This window comes from Podarcis filfolensis, assembly GCF_964270895.1.
Source record: "Podarcis filfolensis genome assembly, chromosome: 7".
NCBI lineage: Eukaryota > Metazoa > Chordata > Lepidosauria > Squamata > Lacertidae > Podarcis > Podarcis filfolensis.
Window position 1 is genome coordinate 76604073 of NC_139603.1, and position 15822 is coordinate 76619894.

A 15822-nucleotide genomic window follows, 5' to 3' on the forward strand; every position below is an offset into this window, starting at 1 on the left:
GACAAGGCGAGGTCTCTATCGGCCGATCCTCCTCACGAACGTGAGAAGAACACAACCATCCCTCCACCCTCACTCCCTGCCATCCCCAGGGAGGGGAGAGAGACAGACAGAAATGTATTTACATGCCTTTATTTCTGTCTTTCCAGCAGTGCAGAAAAGAACATGTCTGCACTCCTCAGCAGCCACAGCAGAGAGAGAATAACTCCACCCATGTACTTCCAGTACAGGGTCATGTGCCACTCTGAGCTAACATCCGGTGCTCAGTGCACAGAATAGACTGTCCCTTGTTCCCACGGTACAGTCCCAAAACATCAACATCTTGTTTGGCTTTCCAGCCACCTGGAGCACTCAGCAGCATTGCTCCTTTTTCGTAACAGAGAGTTCCTCAAGCCTGACAGAGGGACTTCAAGTGGGAAGCTACCTTGCGGCTTGCTCGGCTGCTTCCTTCTCTGCAACCTGAGAGCCTCACTTAGTTCCATTGGTCATGATGGATGGCAGTGTTGGCTGCTGCCCATTGGAAGGGCAGAAGGCAGGGAGACCAACAGTAGGTGGCACCAGCGATTTGTCCCCTTCCTCCTCCGCCCTGCTGAGTTCTGCAAGGGCAACATTGAGACTAAGGAGGTGGAAGCTGACTGGGTGAAAGCAAGACTGGATTTAAGCAAGAAGGCAGACAGGTCTGACTGAGGGCAGACTGTGATTGGTGGGGCAATGCCCCATTTGCCCTAATTCACCAGCCTCCACTGATGCATGATGATTACTGCAAATGTCAACAGACAACCTAACATTCACCCCTTAAATGTGGTGCAGCTCTAATCACGTCTGATTAAAGGCTTGCTTCTGCTGACGCTTTATTTGCAGAACTGGCTGGAGACGTGTTGCTGCCTGAGGTGAAGGACGAGATTCACCTTCCCCTCCATCCCATGAGCAGAGGCCTGCTGGACTGGCACTGAATATTACTTCACTGGTAAGAGGGCAGTGCCCTCCACTGCTCCTGAGGGCAGCAAGGCTAGCTTCAGGAGTGTGGGGGTCAACCATGCTTGACACACAACTCTGGCCTGCAACACTTTACTGCCGCTCCCTGCCCTCCATTATCTGCCACCTGAGGCAGCCCAGTCAATCCTGCTGCCCAGTGGTAGAGCCAGAGATGTAGGAAGTGAGGTGCGGTGGGTGTGGGCTGCCCCAGGTGCCATCTCTGAAGCGAGTGACAAAATCCCTCCTGGGCAGCGATAGCCGCACCGATCGCCCCCCTGGGCAGGAATCGCCGCCGATCGCCTTGCCGATCGCCCCTGTGGGCAGAGATCATCGTGCCAATGTCCCCCCTGGGCAGGGATCACCGTGCCAATCTCCCCCCTGGGTGGCCCACCCTACCCCGTGGGCAGCCTGCCCCTGGGTGCACAGCATGTGTGCCACTCCGGGTGCCCGAGCAGCTAGCTACGCCACTGAGTAGAGCAGGCCCTGTTAATGACTCTCTGTTTCCTAGTTATTTGATGTAGGGTTGTCTTATACTCCTATGTTTTGTACTGCTTACAGTACAAACTTATACATGTCTAGACACAGGTCTATTTTTATTGTATGTTGTGTTTGAGTGTTCCTTGTATTATTTTTTTAATGTTGAAGAGGATATTATGTTTCACTGCTATTTATGCTGCTTTAAATGTGGGCTTTTATTGCGTTTTTGTATTTGATTTGAATTTGTAATATTTGCTTCTGGTATTTTGTAAATGTTGTATTTGTTGTTCTGCAATCTGCTTAGAGGGCATGAAGATAGGTAGATAGACAGAGAGAGCTATAGGAATGAAATGAATTGGGAGTGGAGAATCTTTTTCAGTCTCAGGGCTGCATTCTCCACTGAATTAATGACCATGTCTAATTTAAATTTCATTCAAATGGGTCTACTCTAAGTAGACCAGGTGAGTATATCCGATGGGTCTCAAACCCTTGCAAATTCTGCATGTGAAGACAGGCTCCAGCAGATAGAGCGGACGAGACCAATAGTGGGTCCAGTGGTCAAGAAGGCAGTTTCTACTGGTGCCACAGAGGGAAATGAGGGACAGATGGGACTCGTCAACCTGGGAAGGTAGCCCATCTAGGAGAAGGAAATCTATGATTCCTCTGCCTTGTGGGATAACTTCAGGAGAGAAAAAAGCTAAGGAGTAAATCCTACACAAATCCAGAGTTGAATGTGGTTGGATGGCATCTTGCACACCTACTTCCAGCAACTCCTGCAGCCCAGCTGGTGCCAAATGTATTGCTCTGCTTTCCTTTGGACCACATCAGAGAGGCCGAGAGAGGGCCTCCATCAGTGCTGGAGTTATGTATAAACTAAACAAGCTATAGCTTAGGGCCCCACTCTCTTGGGCGCCCCCAAAAAAATTAAAGGGGAAAAAACTGGATTTACATTTCCAAAATATAAGATTAAAAACAAATAAAATAAATACAGCAACAGTGTTTTGTGTTGTGTAGGCTCCTATGATGTAAATAACGGGCTCCGCCTGCTCCCTAAAATATCACTGGTTTGCTCATTTCTATATATAGGATGCCTACATTCTGCATGTGCAAATGGCTTTAGATACCTATTAGGTCCGTAAATTACCATATAGCATATTTTCGACACACAAAACAGCGACAATTTGTTGTTGACAAAGGACAGCTGCACATAGAAAGGGCCCCATTACCTTCAGTAGCTTAGGGCCTCATCAAACCTACATCTGGCCCTGGCCTCCATACACACTGCCCTGGCTTCCTCTCCAGGGCAGGAACCACTAACACAGCAGTTTGACTTCCCCTCCAGAGGGGCAATCCATTGTCTCTTGAGACAGACAGATACAAACAACAACAACAATACCTCTGAATAAAACAATATAGGTTACAACCTACTAGAAGCGCTATAGGATACAGTCCCATGATTCTATGATACATTCCAGTGAAATCAAAATTTTAAGGTCTTATATATATAATAAATGTTCATAAATGCACCAAACAAGCACATACATTGATACATAAACCACATGTCTGAAACCCCACAGAAAGTCCTGAAACCATTTGGTCCCTCCCAAATTGACCTCAAACATTTCTCTGCAAAGCCTCCCCATTGTCTCCTCCTCCACAAATCCTGTCTTAAGGGTATGTCTGTGTATGAATAGGGTGAGCCTGTGACCTGGCTCAGGAACTAAGTATTTGTCATTACAAAAGACTGGCCAGGCTCCCCAGGGTATCCAATCAAGTGACCATTAACAGGTAACCTGCCAGACAGGAGATAAACAACGCACTCAGATTTCTGTAGTAGACCGCCCTTTCTGTGATGTAGGTATGATGTATCTGGGGGGTGGTCTTGAGCTACACCCTTTCTGTGATGTATGTAAGATGTTTCTGGGGGTGGTCTTGGACTGCAGGGCGGGCAATTTAAAATGTCTATATAAGGGTGGGCACACCTTTGTTCTGGGTCCTCCTCCTTTCCTGCGTGTGAGGGGAGCATCCTGTTGCAACAGTTCAATAAAGATCAGGCTTACTAGCTGCTTTGCTTCTCAATATTCTCTGGTTGGCCTCTATTATTTTCTCCGACCGATGGAGAACCTACAAAGGACTCTATAAGGGCTCTTGTGTTCCCCTAAAGGAATAAGGGCAGATATTTGTTTATTACACCAGTCAAGCAAAAAAGCTCAAGTAAACTGGAAAGTATTAGGAACACTTAGAGGTGTGGCCTGGGGGCAGTCTTGGAGGGCTTTATTTGGCCACTGGGCCTGACATTCCCCACCCATGATATAAATAAATACATAATCAGTGATTAGAGCCTTCCCCCTCCCACCACCGTCAATGAGACTTACTTCCAGGTACCGTTTATATGGGATTGCAGCATTCATCAGGTAATTCTAGAACAACTTGAGGAGCTACATGATGCTGTCCACATGGCTGACCTCTGCAGGCTGAAATCAGAGTGTCATTAAGGCAAAAAAATGACACCGTCCTGGTTTGTAAAATGTTTGCTTTATGGTTCATTCAGGGACGAGTCAGTAGGAAAAGGACTATAAAAACACTACTGCAAGTTTGGCTATGGGACGCGCCTCGTCCGATGCAGCCAACTTCTACAGAGGTTGTGCCTCTTGCAGATGGATGATTATTTGGTTATCCTAAACAATAAAAAGAATTATTATTTTTTACAGTTGATGGTACAAATCACTACATTTTTAAACACAAACACACACCTTCTCCCTGTGTAATGTTCTCATGACATCACAAAATGCACGAAAAGATGTATTTGTTTGTCTTTCCAATAAGATTTCCTCCAGCCTTCCTGTACCTCTGTATGGGCAAACATTGGCATGTTATTCTCGGATAGATGTTTCTGAAACACTGGCAGATGGTAGTTAGAATAGGGGCCATACTTTTCCTGAGTCTGAAGCCACACACACAAAACCCACGGTATGAAGTTCTGGACACATACAAGGACTTAATTGTTCTGATGGCTTGCTCCACGATGTTCTTTGAATGTTCGCATTGCTCACCCACAGGTATATTTTGGGAAAGCTGACTCTGAGCCTCCCGAATGGAAACAATTTGCAATTGCAGAAGGTAACGCTTAACCAGTCCCTCTGTTTCCAGTGCTCAGAGTTATTCGTAGAATCATAGAATCATAGAATCATAGAATCATAGAATCATAGAATCATAGAATCATAGAGTTGGAAGAGACCACAAGGGCCATCAAGTCCAACCCCCTGCCAAGCAGGAAACACCATCAGAGCACTCCTGACATATGGTTGTCAAGCCTCTGCTTAAAGACCTCCAAAGAAGGAGACTCCACCACACTCCTTGGCAGCAAATTCATCCTGAAATTGTAAAGTTGGAAGGGACCCCGAGGGTCATCTAGTCCAAACCCCCTGCAATGCGAGAATTTCAACACGCAGTTCCCCATCCAATCTGAAACCATACCAGACCCCGCTTAGCTTTGCAAATGTGTTAGCAGCTTTATTGCTGCTGTTGTAAACAAAAAACTGCCCTTGTTCCTTATGGGGTATCCAAGAGCCCATATAGAGTCCTTATATAGGTTCCCTATAGGTAGAAGAAAATAACAGAGGCCAACCAGAGAATATTGAGAAGCAAAGCATCTAGTAAGCCTGATCTTTATCGATCTGTTGCAACAGGGTCCTCACTCACCACATGCAGGAGGGAGGAGGAACTCAGAACAATGGTGTGCAAGCCCCTATATAGACTTTTGAATTCCCTCCCTGGAGTCCAAGACCACCCCCCAGATACATCATACCTACACCGCAGAAAGGGCGGTCTACAGCAGAAATCTGAGTGCTTTGTTTACCTCCTGTCTGCCAGGTTACCTGTTTAATGGTCACTAGATTGGATTGCCTGTGGAGCCTGGCCAGTCTTTTGTAATAATAAATACTTAATTCCTGAGGCAGGTAACAGGCTCACACCCTATTCATATCTTAAATGTGCCCTTAAGACAGGATTTGTGAAGGAAAAGACAATGGGGAGGCTTTTCCATTTTCCTTTGACCTTGCAGAGAAAACATTTGGTCAGTTTGGGAATCAAAAATGGTTTCAGATCGGTCTTCCTGTGCTGATCTATGTACGTGCTTGGTTGGTACACTTATGAACATTTAACATATATCTAAGACCTCAAAATTCCTATCACACTGTACAGTGCAATTCCTTTTTTAGGCAAAACAGCACCATCCATACACAAGAGGGAGGTATTGGCCATCTCAGGGGAGTCCTGAAGTTTTCAGAAATCTCCCCCCTCAAAAACAAAAACTGTAGGGGGCAGCTCTTTATTTTTGTGGGAGTGGGAAACAGCAAAAACACCTTACTGAGAACTGACTGTGCCCAGTGACTGCAGAAATCCTGACTATACTTTGTCATGGGAAAGGGATGTTGGTAGCCATTGAGAAATTTTCAGTGGTTTGTTTCTCTCAGTTGAGTTCAGTGGTAAATATTTTCCTTCCACCAGCCCCGTGGCTGATGAAAAGTCCTGTCATCAGAGCTGCACTGGCATAATTTTTGAATTATGTGTTTCTTCTTTTGCCAGGCCAGTGAGACTCCCTCTATATCCTACACCCCTCAACCAGATTATTTCAAGCAAATGATTGCACCCCATTGCTGTAAGGAAACAGAGAGGGACAGAGACAATATCTGAATTCGGTGTTGATTGAAAGCAGGCACGCTGCTTTAAGGGGGGTGGGGTGGGGGAATGAGCTGACACACAATTCAAAGAATTAGGTGTTGATTATCTTCCCAGCAGATCCTTGAAGTGTTAATCAACTTTTATAATAGCTTTCGGAAGGGCTGATCCAAGAACAATGAGCCTAGCATTGATACTGATTTGCATTGCCAAACATTCCTGCATGGGTTGCTTTTCCTGGTGTTAACCAAATGCCAGAGAGAGCCACATCAGTCAAGCTCAAGGAAGCCAGAGAAGTAAAGCTAAATTAAATAGGTATGAAGTCAGCTTATTATTTGGGAAGGGCTGTAGTTCAGCAGTAGAGCAACTGCTTTGCATGCAGAAGGTCCCAGGTTCAGTCCCTCCAAGGAATGCGGGTGGCGCTGTGGTCTAAACCACTGAGCCTCTTGCGCTTGCCGATCAGAAGGCCGGAGGTTCAAATCCCCGCGACGGTGTGAACTCCCATTGCTCTGTTCCAGCTCCTGCAAACCTAGCAGTTCAAAAGCACACCAGCGCAAGCAGATAAATAGGTACCACTGTGGCAGGAAGGTAAACGGCATTTCCGTGTGCTCTGGTTTCCGCCACAGTTTTCCATTGTACCAGAAGCAGTTTAGTCATGCTGGCCACATGATCTGGAAAGCTGTCTGTGGACAAACGCTGGTTCCCTTGGCCTGAAAGCGAGATGAGTGCCGCAACCCCATAGTTACCTTTGACTGGACTTAACCGTCCAGGGGTCCTTTACCTTTTACCTTTTCAATCCCTCCAGTTAGGGCTGGGAGAGCCAGTCAATGTAAACAACACAGAGATAGACAGATTAATGATCTGTATTCTTTCTAAAGGCTATTGAAGACTAGTAGATATCTGGTGGGGGGTTATGCTATTTTCTGCTCCTGTGTTCTGTCTTGTGCCTGTGTTTTGCCCACTCACTATATATATATATATATATATATATATATATATATATATATATCACTTTGTTCTTGTTGATTAACCCCTTGGATACGTTAGTATGCACACACACACACACACACACACACACACACACACACACTCCATCTGGGTCTGTCCAAAAGCTCATGTGCTTCATGTTCTCACTGGTGATGGCTGTTGCCACTTGGAGCTGATAAGGGGCAGAAGGCAGGGAGAGCTACAGTTAAGTAGAGCAAGAACCAATAACAGGTAAAGGTAAAGGGACCCCTGACCATTAGGTCCAGTCGCGGACGACTCTGGGGTTGCAGCGCTCATCTCGCTTTATTGGCCGAGGGAGCCGGCGTACAGCTTCCGGGTCATGTGGCCAGCATGACTAAGCCATTTCTGGTGAACCAGAGCAGCGCACGAAAATGCTGTTTACCTTCCCACCAGAGCAGTACCTATTTATCTACTTGCACTTTGACGTGCTTTCGAACTGCTAGGTTGGCAGGAGCAGGGACCGAGCAACAGGAGCTCACCCCACTGTGGGGATTCGAACCGCCGACCTTCTGATCGGCAAGTCCTAGGCTCTGTGGTTTAACCCACAGTACCACCAGCGTCCCAAGTAACAGGTAGAGCCAAATAATTCTACTTTCGGCTCCATCCTTCTTCCTGCCAACTTCTGCAAGGGGTGGCACTGAGACAGAGGAGGAAGCTGGTACAGGCAGTGACACTCCTTCAACTGGTTGTAAGTAAAAAGACAGGCGGGAGGAGGGTGTTGGCTGAGTTTGGAGGGCCCTGCCTGAATGGGCTCCCCTTGGGCTCACAGCAGCCAACCAGATGCCTATGGGAGGCCCACAAGCTGGACCTGAATGTGACAATACACTCTCCACTTGTGAGTCCCAACAGCACCTGATTTAGGGCTGTGCATTTGGTTTCCCTGCACAGGGTGCCAAGCCAAAGGTGTATATTATAATTATTATAATTATTATTATTATTATTATTTCTGGTTTTGTAATAATCTGAAGTCTCAGTGAGCCTGTTGAGAAGATATGTTTAAATAGAAACTTTACCCAAAGGAAATATTATGAAAATAAGAAATATTTTTTGGGGATGCCAAATTTTGCCCTCACTCAGGGCGCCATATTAATGGAGGTAGCACCAACCCACTGTGACTAGCTGTCATTGATCGCCATTATCCTCCATTCATTGGTCTAACCTTCTTCCAAAGCCATTCAATGTGATAACTGTTACTTTTTCCTGCGGGATAAATATCCATCGTTTGCCTATGCACTGTGTGAAAAAGATATTTCTTTTGTGTGTCCAAATTCTTCCAACATTCAGGTCGTGGCAGAACCTAGGATCTTACTGTGAAATCAAAATCGAAATAGCTGTATGTATGTATACATCTCTCCTCTGTTACGTTCTTCTTCTTTTAAAGATCAGTTTGTGTGGAAAGGATCTGATTTTGTTAGATAAGACACTGACTTTACACCTATTTGGTTTCCTGGCTGTGCTTATCTTGGAGCTACAATTAGCACCTCTGGGAGAGATCTTGCATAGATGCTTGAAATGAACTGATAAATGGAACAAAAAATATATGAATGAAGGCCAGCTGTGCTTTTGATTGGAGAGATTAAGAGCTGCCGTTTTACACAATATGTCTAGCGCTACACATGCCAGAAGAAATCCTTGTGCAGCCCAGTCTTATGCAGTGACGCATAACTAGAACTGCAACCCCGTATACGTTTACCATAAGCCCAGTGGAACACAATGGGACGTCGCCCTGAACAAATAAGCACAGGCTTGCATTGCAAACCAGTTTAAATCCCAACTCTGCCAAGGATGAAGCTGTTATAAAACAGCATGTTTGCAAACCACCCTGTTTGCATTGTCTGCTAGGTATGGGGGGGGGGGATTCCATACTGTGGCTGGGTTTTGTGAGTGGGATTCAATCACATAGTAACATTTTCAGGTCATGCACATAGTGAATTTGGGCTCACGCACAGCAAATTCTCTTCCTGTTAAAAACTGGACTTTTTGAAGTAAGGGAAATGAAGCGGAAATGCAACAAGAAACTGAGGTAGAATCTACACACATATTAAAAAACACCGTGAATTTTTTTTTAAAAAAAGTGGGGGGGGGTTTGCGGGGGGGGGAATACATTAAATTTGCCATAGCTCGCTGTCGCCATCTAGTGTCACTTTGGATATTGCCCTTTACAACACACTGAAAACGTTTTATTTGCAGCTGTGTAGCTGATTCCTCAAGTGTCATTGGGCAAGATTTGTGGAATGTTCTGTCAATTCAGCAGGCGACATCTGTGCCAACTTTCCTATTTTTGCCAGAGAATAGCTTACGCAGGCAATTAAAACTATGTTGTTGTTTAGTCGTTTGGTCGTGTCCGACTCTTCGTGACCCCATGGACCAGAGCATGCCAGGCACTTCTGTCTTCCACTGCCTCCCGCAGTTTGGTCAAACTCATGTTGGTAGCTTCGAGAACACTGTCTAACCATCTGGTCCTGTGTCGTCCCCTTCTCCTTGTGCCCTCCATCTTTTCCAACATCAGGGTCTTTTCCAGGGAGTCTTCTCTTCTCATGAGGTGGCCAAAGTATTGGAGCCTCAGCTTCAGGATCTGTCCTTCCAGTGAGCACTCAGGGCTGATTTCCTTCAGAATGGAGAGGTTTGATCTTCTTGCAGTCCATGGGACTCTCAAGAGTCTCCTCCAGCACCATAATTCAAAACTCCATGGACAACTAAGACTATATCTCCCCACAACTGTTAATTTAAATTGATTTTTTAAAAAACATTTTTAATCATTTCTATTGTATGCTTTTATGTTCTATTGCTGCAAAAAAACTTTGGTGTATTTTTACTGACCTAATGGTATATCAATATATATATATATTTTAAAAAAATAACTAACAAATTGGAATGAATGCTCAATGATACATCCACATTGACCCTGAGGTCTCAATACTGGTCAGCCACAACCAGTTCAGACCCCATATGAAATTATGATATATATATTTTTGTCCTGACGTACATCAGTTTACACTTGTCCACGTTGAATCGCATTTGCCATTTGACCGTCCTTTCGATCATTTTGGAGAGATCCTTCTCTTCACAATCCCTTTTGGTTTCAAAGATTATATGACACCTCTAAAAGTTCTGCAGACTAAAGCAGTTGTGTCAGCATTTGAGGTTAACATAATTAACATATTTATTGTGTGAAATGGTAGTCAGGGTAATTTAATTATAACGCACATGCTTACTTTTGCATGGCAGATATTCTTGAAAAAGAGCTTAAAGCTTGAAATGTGTTGACCATATTATAGACTAAAGCTTGTAATTTACTGCACTGATTGATTATTTTCCTCTTAAGAGTGGAGCAGGGAATTAGAGATTTATAGGTTGGTCTGCTCTTGAATGTGGCAGGAAAATATCAGATAAAACCATTTGACTTAACATTGCAAAGACATCCTGTTAAAAACGTGGGAGGGAACTGAATTCTGTTTTGGGCCCAAATTTGTAGTTGATTTTCAATCAATTGCAAGGGGGCACTTTTCATTTTAAAGACCTCTATTGAAGTGCTTATCTTCCTCTTCTCCACCCCACAGTCAGGCCAGGATACTTTGTAAGTTGTCTATTGTCAAAATAATTCATTGCCGCTGGGGGAATCTTGAGTTCAGAAGCAGTGGCCATCTCCGGTTTAACAGGGGTCAGCCACATCAAAGGGAGAAATAGATTTGTTCAGTCTCGGGGGTGGGAATGGCGATCATCACTGCTCTTGAAGTTGCCAACTTCCCCTTTCAATCCAGAGTAGGAAATTTACTCCAAAGATGAAAAGCAAAGTGAAAGAGAAATTGTCATGCGTGCCAGCTCTGTTCCAAGCCTTCCAGCCCAGCAGAAATCAGGGCAGACCAAGGAAGAAATAGGATCTTATTATCTGGTGTTATAAAACTAATTCTGGGTTCGCCCCTTGGTCCGACTAGCATCGCTTAGGAGTAGACTTAAGTGCCTTCTTTTAAAAGAGAGTTTTAAACTTAGGCAGCCTAGAAAAGGACTTAATGAAGCACAGTGGACCAATACCAGCTGGTGACATGGCTGCCCAAATCAACACAGACTGTGGAAACTTCACATTGGACTTCAAGCATCTGGCATTGTGTGCCTCCCCATTCTTCCTCCAGACTCTGGGTCCTTGGTTTCCTAATGAGATGCAAAAGCTGCTCTCATCAGAAAAGAGATTTGGGGAGCCATGTCATCAGCTGGTGTTGGTCCACTGTGCTTCATTAAGTCCAGGGTCAACACAGCCATCTACCAGGAGATTTTGGAGCACTTCACGCTTCCTTCCGCAGACGAACTTTATGGGGATGCTGACTTCATTTTCCAGCAGGACTTTGGCACCTGCCCACACTGCCAAAAGTACCAAAACCTGGTTCAGTGCCCATGGGATTACTGTGCTTGATTGGCTAGCAAACTTGCCTGACCTGAACCCCATAGAGAATCTATGGGGCATTGCCAAGAGAAAGATGAGAGACATGAGACCGAGCAATGCAGAAGAGCTGAAGGCTGCTATTGAAGCTTCTTGTCTTCCATAACACCTCAGCAGAGCCACAGGCTGGTAGCATCCATGCCACGCCGCTTTGAGGCAGTAATCGATGCAAAAGGGGCCCAACCAAGTACTGAGTACATATGCATGCTTCTACTTCTCAGAGGTCCAATATTGCTCTCTTTGCAATCCTTGTTTTGCTGATTTCATTTAATATTCTAATTTTCTGAGATTGGTAATTTGGAGTTTTCATCAGCTGTACGCCATGATCATCACAATTATAACAAATAAAGGCTTGACATATCTCGCTTTGCATGTCATGAGTCTATCTCATATATTAGTTTCACCTTTTAAGTAGAATTACTGAAATAAATGAACTTTTCCACGATATTCTAATTTTCCGAGTTTCACCTGTAGATCGGTTTGTCTGCGAGTGCGGTAGAAAAGAATCTGGTGGAACCATTTGCTTAACAGAACAGCTTGAAGTTGCACCCAAAAATTACTAGAAAGCTTCCATCACATCTTCACAATGTTCCAGTTGGCTTATGATAAGAATCTCCCTAAGACTACTGTTACACTAAAACACACACACACAAACCCATTCTCTGCCTTAGATTTAAAAGCACTGTGTTTGTCTAACCGAATGATTATCCCAGCCAATAGATAATGAATGAGCCCACAGGTCATTGTTCTGCTATTTGGCTTTCTAATCTGAAGTCCTTGCAATACCCTGAGACAGTTATCCCGAAGGCTTCAAAAACCAGAAACAATATCCAGACACGGCTGGCTAGCATCTTAATTGCAATCCATTTCAATACGGCTGCAACTTACCTAAGAGGAAGTCCCATCAAAGTCAATGGGGCTTGCTTGTGAACAGAGTTCATGTCAGGATAAATAGGTTAGTCTTTATGGTGCCACGAGACGCTTCATTCTGGTTGCTGTAACTGACAAACATGGCCACCTACCCACCCCCTCTGCCGCTGCCGGAAATGGCTAGGATATTTAGGATGGTCACTGTAAAACTCCAATTCTATACTCACTTGGGAGTAAGGGCTTATCCCTGATTACTTTTTGTCCCCTTCTTTCCAGGCACAGGTTAGCACTTTAATGCTCTGTGTCTGAGCAGTTTGTTTGTAAGGTACCGTATTTTTCGCTCCATAAGGTGCACATGACCATAAGACGCAGGAGGAGGAAAACAAGAGAAAAAATATTCTGAACAAAATAGTGGATGTATGATTTTTGTGGTTCATGCTGTGGCCACAGACATGCTATGTGATTTGACGTTGAGTTTGGGGTAGCCCAATGCAAAAATCCTGAGAATCCATGTGGATCCATGCCTTGCAGCCACGTTTTTGCTCCATTGTGGCCCCACGAAACAGTGGATGCATGGTTTTTTTTGGTGTAGGCTGTAGCCATGGACATGCTATGTGATCTGATGGTGAATTTGTGGTGACCCAATGCAAAAATCCTGAGGATCCATGTGCTTTTACCTCCCCACTCCCAGGCAGCCTCCTTTATTGCTAGAGTCCCTTATCTCCCTCCTGATCACTTGCCGATCAGCTGCTCAGCGGCTTCCTTTCAACACCCCTTCCCTCTTGTTTGCCATAGAATCTTTTCCTTAGCTGGAGCAGTTTTTTGCTCCTCCTTTTCTTCTAATTTCTCTCCTCATTGCTTGTTTTAGTCTTCCTGTCTCCTCTCCTTGCAAGTTTGCTGTCTTTACCTCCCCCACCCCACCCGGCAGCCTCCTTTACCCACAGCCTTTTCTTCCTCCTGACCGCTTGCCAATCAGCTGCTCAGCGGCTTCGTTTCAATACCCCCTTCCCTCTTTCTTAAAAAAAAAAAAGCAGAATCTGCTTTTCGCCCCTGGGCAATTCAGCTCCAGTGACCACGTCTTTGCTCCATAAGACACACAGACATTTCCCCTTACCTTTTAGGAGGAAAAAAGTATGTCTTATGGAGCGAAAAATACGGTACATGTGCTTTTTCTAAGCAGTCAAAGACTTGTGTGCAGCCTGCCCCTGCTCTGCACATTTCAGCCCTCTTCTCGTTCTGGAAGACCAGGTGGGAGGGGAGCTTGTTGTAGGGGGAGACACCCAGGACTGTTCACCAGCTTCACTCATCTCTGCTCTTGGCCTCCCTTCTGTTCTCCTTCAGCTTCTGCCTCTCTGTACTTACCTCTTCCACAAACTCTCCCAGTTCACTGAGCCCTCTTACCTCTTCAGCTTCTGACACCTCCTTCTCACAGTCTTCTCCTGCTTCTCCCTCCATTGTTGTCCCACCATCAATCCCTGGGCTCTGAGCCTTCTTCCCTTGCGGGTTCCCCAGCTGTTTCCTCTGTGATAGGAATTTTGAGGTCTTAGATATATGATAAATGTTCATAAGTGTACCAACCAAGCACGTACATAGATCAGCACAGGAAGACTGACCTGGAACCATTTTTTATTCCCAAACTGTCCCAAGCTGACCAAATGTTTTCTCTGCAAGGTGAAAGGAAAATGGAAAGGCCTCCCCATTGTCTTTTCCTTCACAAATCCTGTCTTAAGGGTATGTCTGTGTATGAATTTCCCCTAACACGAGGCTTTTTGTGTGTGTGAATATTGTAGAAATGTGAATTTTCGAAAGATGGCTGTGTTTCAATTTTCATGTTGTGTTAGAAAGTGAAGACCTTTAAATGCACTCTGAATCGGATTTCAACCCATATCCAGAACTGTACCAGCATAAGGCTGCAATCCATTGGCCCATTAAACCCCTGTTTTAAATATGTTGCATTTAATCCTCCTTAACCATGGGCGAGATTATTCAACCCTGTTTATTTAACCAGCCTGATTTCATCAGAGAATATCTAGGTGCGAGTGGAGCGTGATTGGTATAATGAATTACTTTGGGTCAAAAGATTGTTCCTTTCTCTGCACACAAAATACCATTCCTAGAGGTTTGCTGAATTTGCAGGAACAAGCCCAGGGCCTCCTTGAAGAGATCTTTCGCAGCAGTGACGTGCTCTCCAAACCTGTTCACCCAGGGTGGTCTGACTGTATGAGAAGTGTAATGTTGGGAGGAAAGCCTCAACATGAGATTACGGCTCTTTTGCCCGTTTCCACCTCTTTCTAAGCAGCTCCAAAATGTCCTTATTTAATCATACAGCTTGCTTTGCTATATGTTCAAATCATGGCAAACCACCATACCCTCCAATATTTCTCCAATGGAAACAGGGACATCCTGTTCTGTTGATGTTGTTGTTGTTGTTGTTAATTTATTTATACTCCACCCATCTGACTGACTGGCCCCAGCCACTCTGGGTGGCTTCCAACATATATTTGTTGTTGTTGTTTAGTCGTTTAGTCGTGCCCGACTCTTCGTGACCCCATGGACCAGAGCACGCCAGGCACTTCTGTCTTCCACTGCCTCCCGCAGTTTAGTCAGACTCATGTTTGTAGCTTCGAAGACACTATCCAACCATCTCGTCCTCTGTCGTCCCCTTCTCCTTGTGCCCTCCATCTTTCCCAACATCAGGGTCTTTTCCAGGGAGTCTTCTCTTCTCATGAGGTGGCCAAAGTACTGGAGCCTCAGCTTCACGATCTGTCCTTCCAGTGAGCACTCAGGGCTGATTTCCTTAAGAATGGATAGGTTTGATCTTCTTGCAGTCCATGGGACTCTCAAGAGTCTCCTCCAGCACCATAATTCAAAAGCATCAATTCTTCGACGATCAGCCTTCTTTATGGTCCAGCTCTCACTTCCATACATCACTACTGGGAAAACCATAGCTTTTACTATACGGACCTTTGTTGGCAAGGTGATGTCTCTACTTTTTAAGATGCTGTCTAGGTTGGTCATTGCTTTCCTCCCAAGAAGCAGGCGTCTCTTAATTTCGTGGCTGCTGTCACCATCTGCAGTGATCATGGATAATAAAACACAAAAAAATTAAACATTTAAAAACTCCCCTATATAGGGCTGCTTTCAGATGTCTTCTAAAGGTTGTGTAGTTGCTTATCTCCTTGGCTCAGTGGTCACATAACTCCATGCTACCCCAACATTTCTCTGATGAAAATAAAATAATAATAATAATAATAATAATAATAATAATAATAATAATAATTTATTATTTATTCCCCACCCATCTGGTTGGGTTTCCCCAGCCACTTGGAAGGCATCTGAAACTTTTTAATGTTTGATATGTTATTGTATTTTTAATGTTT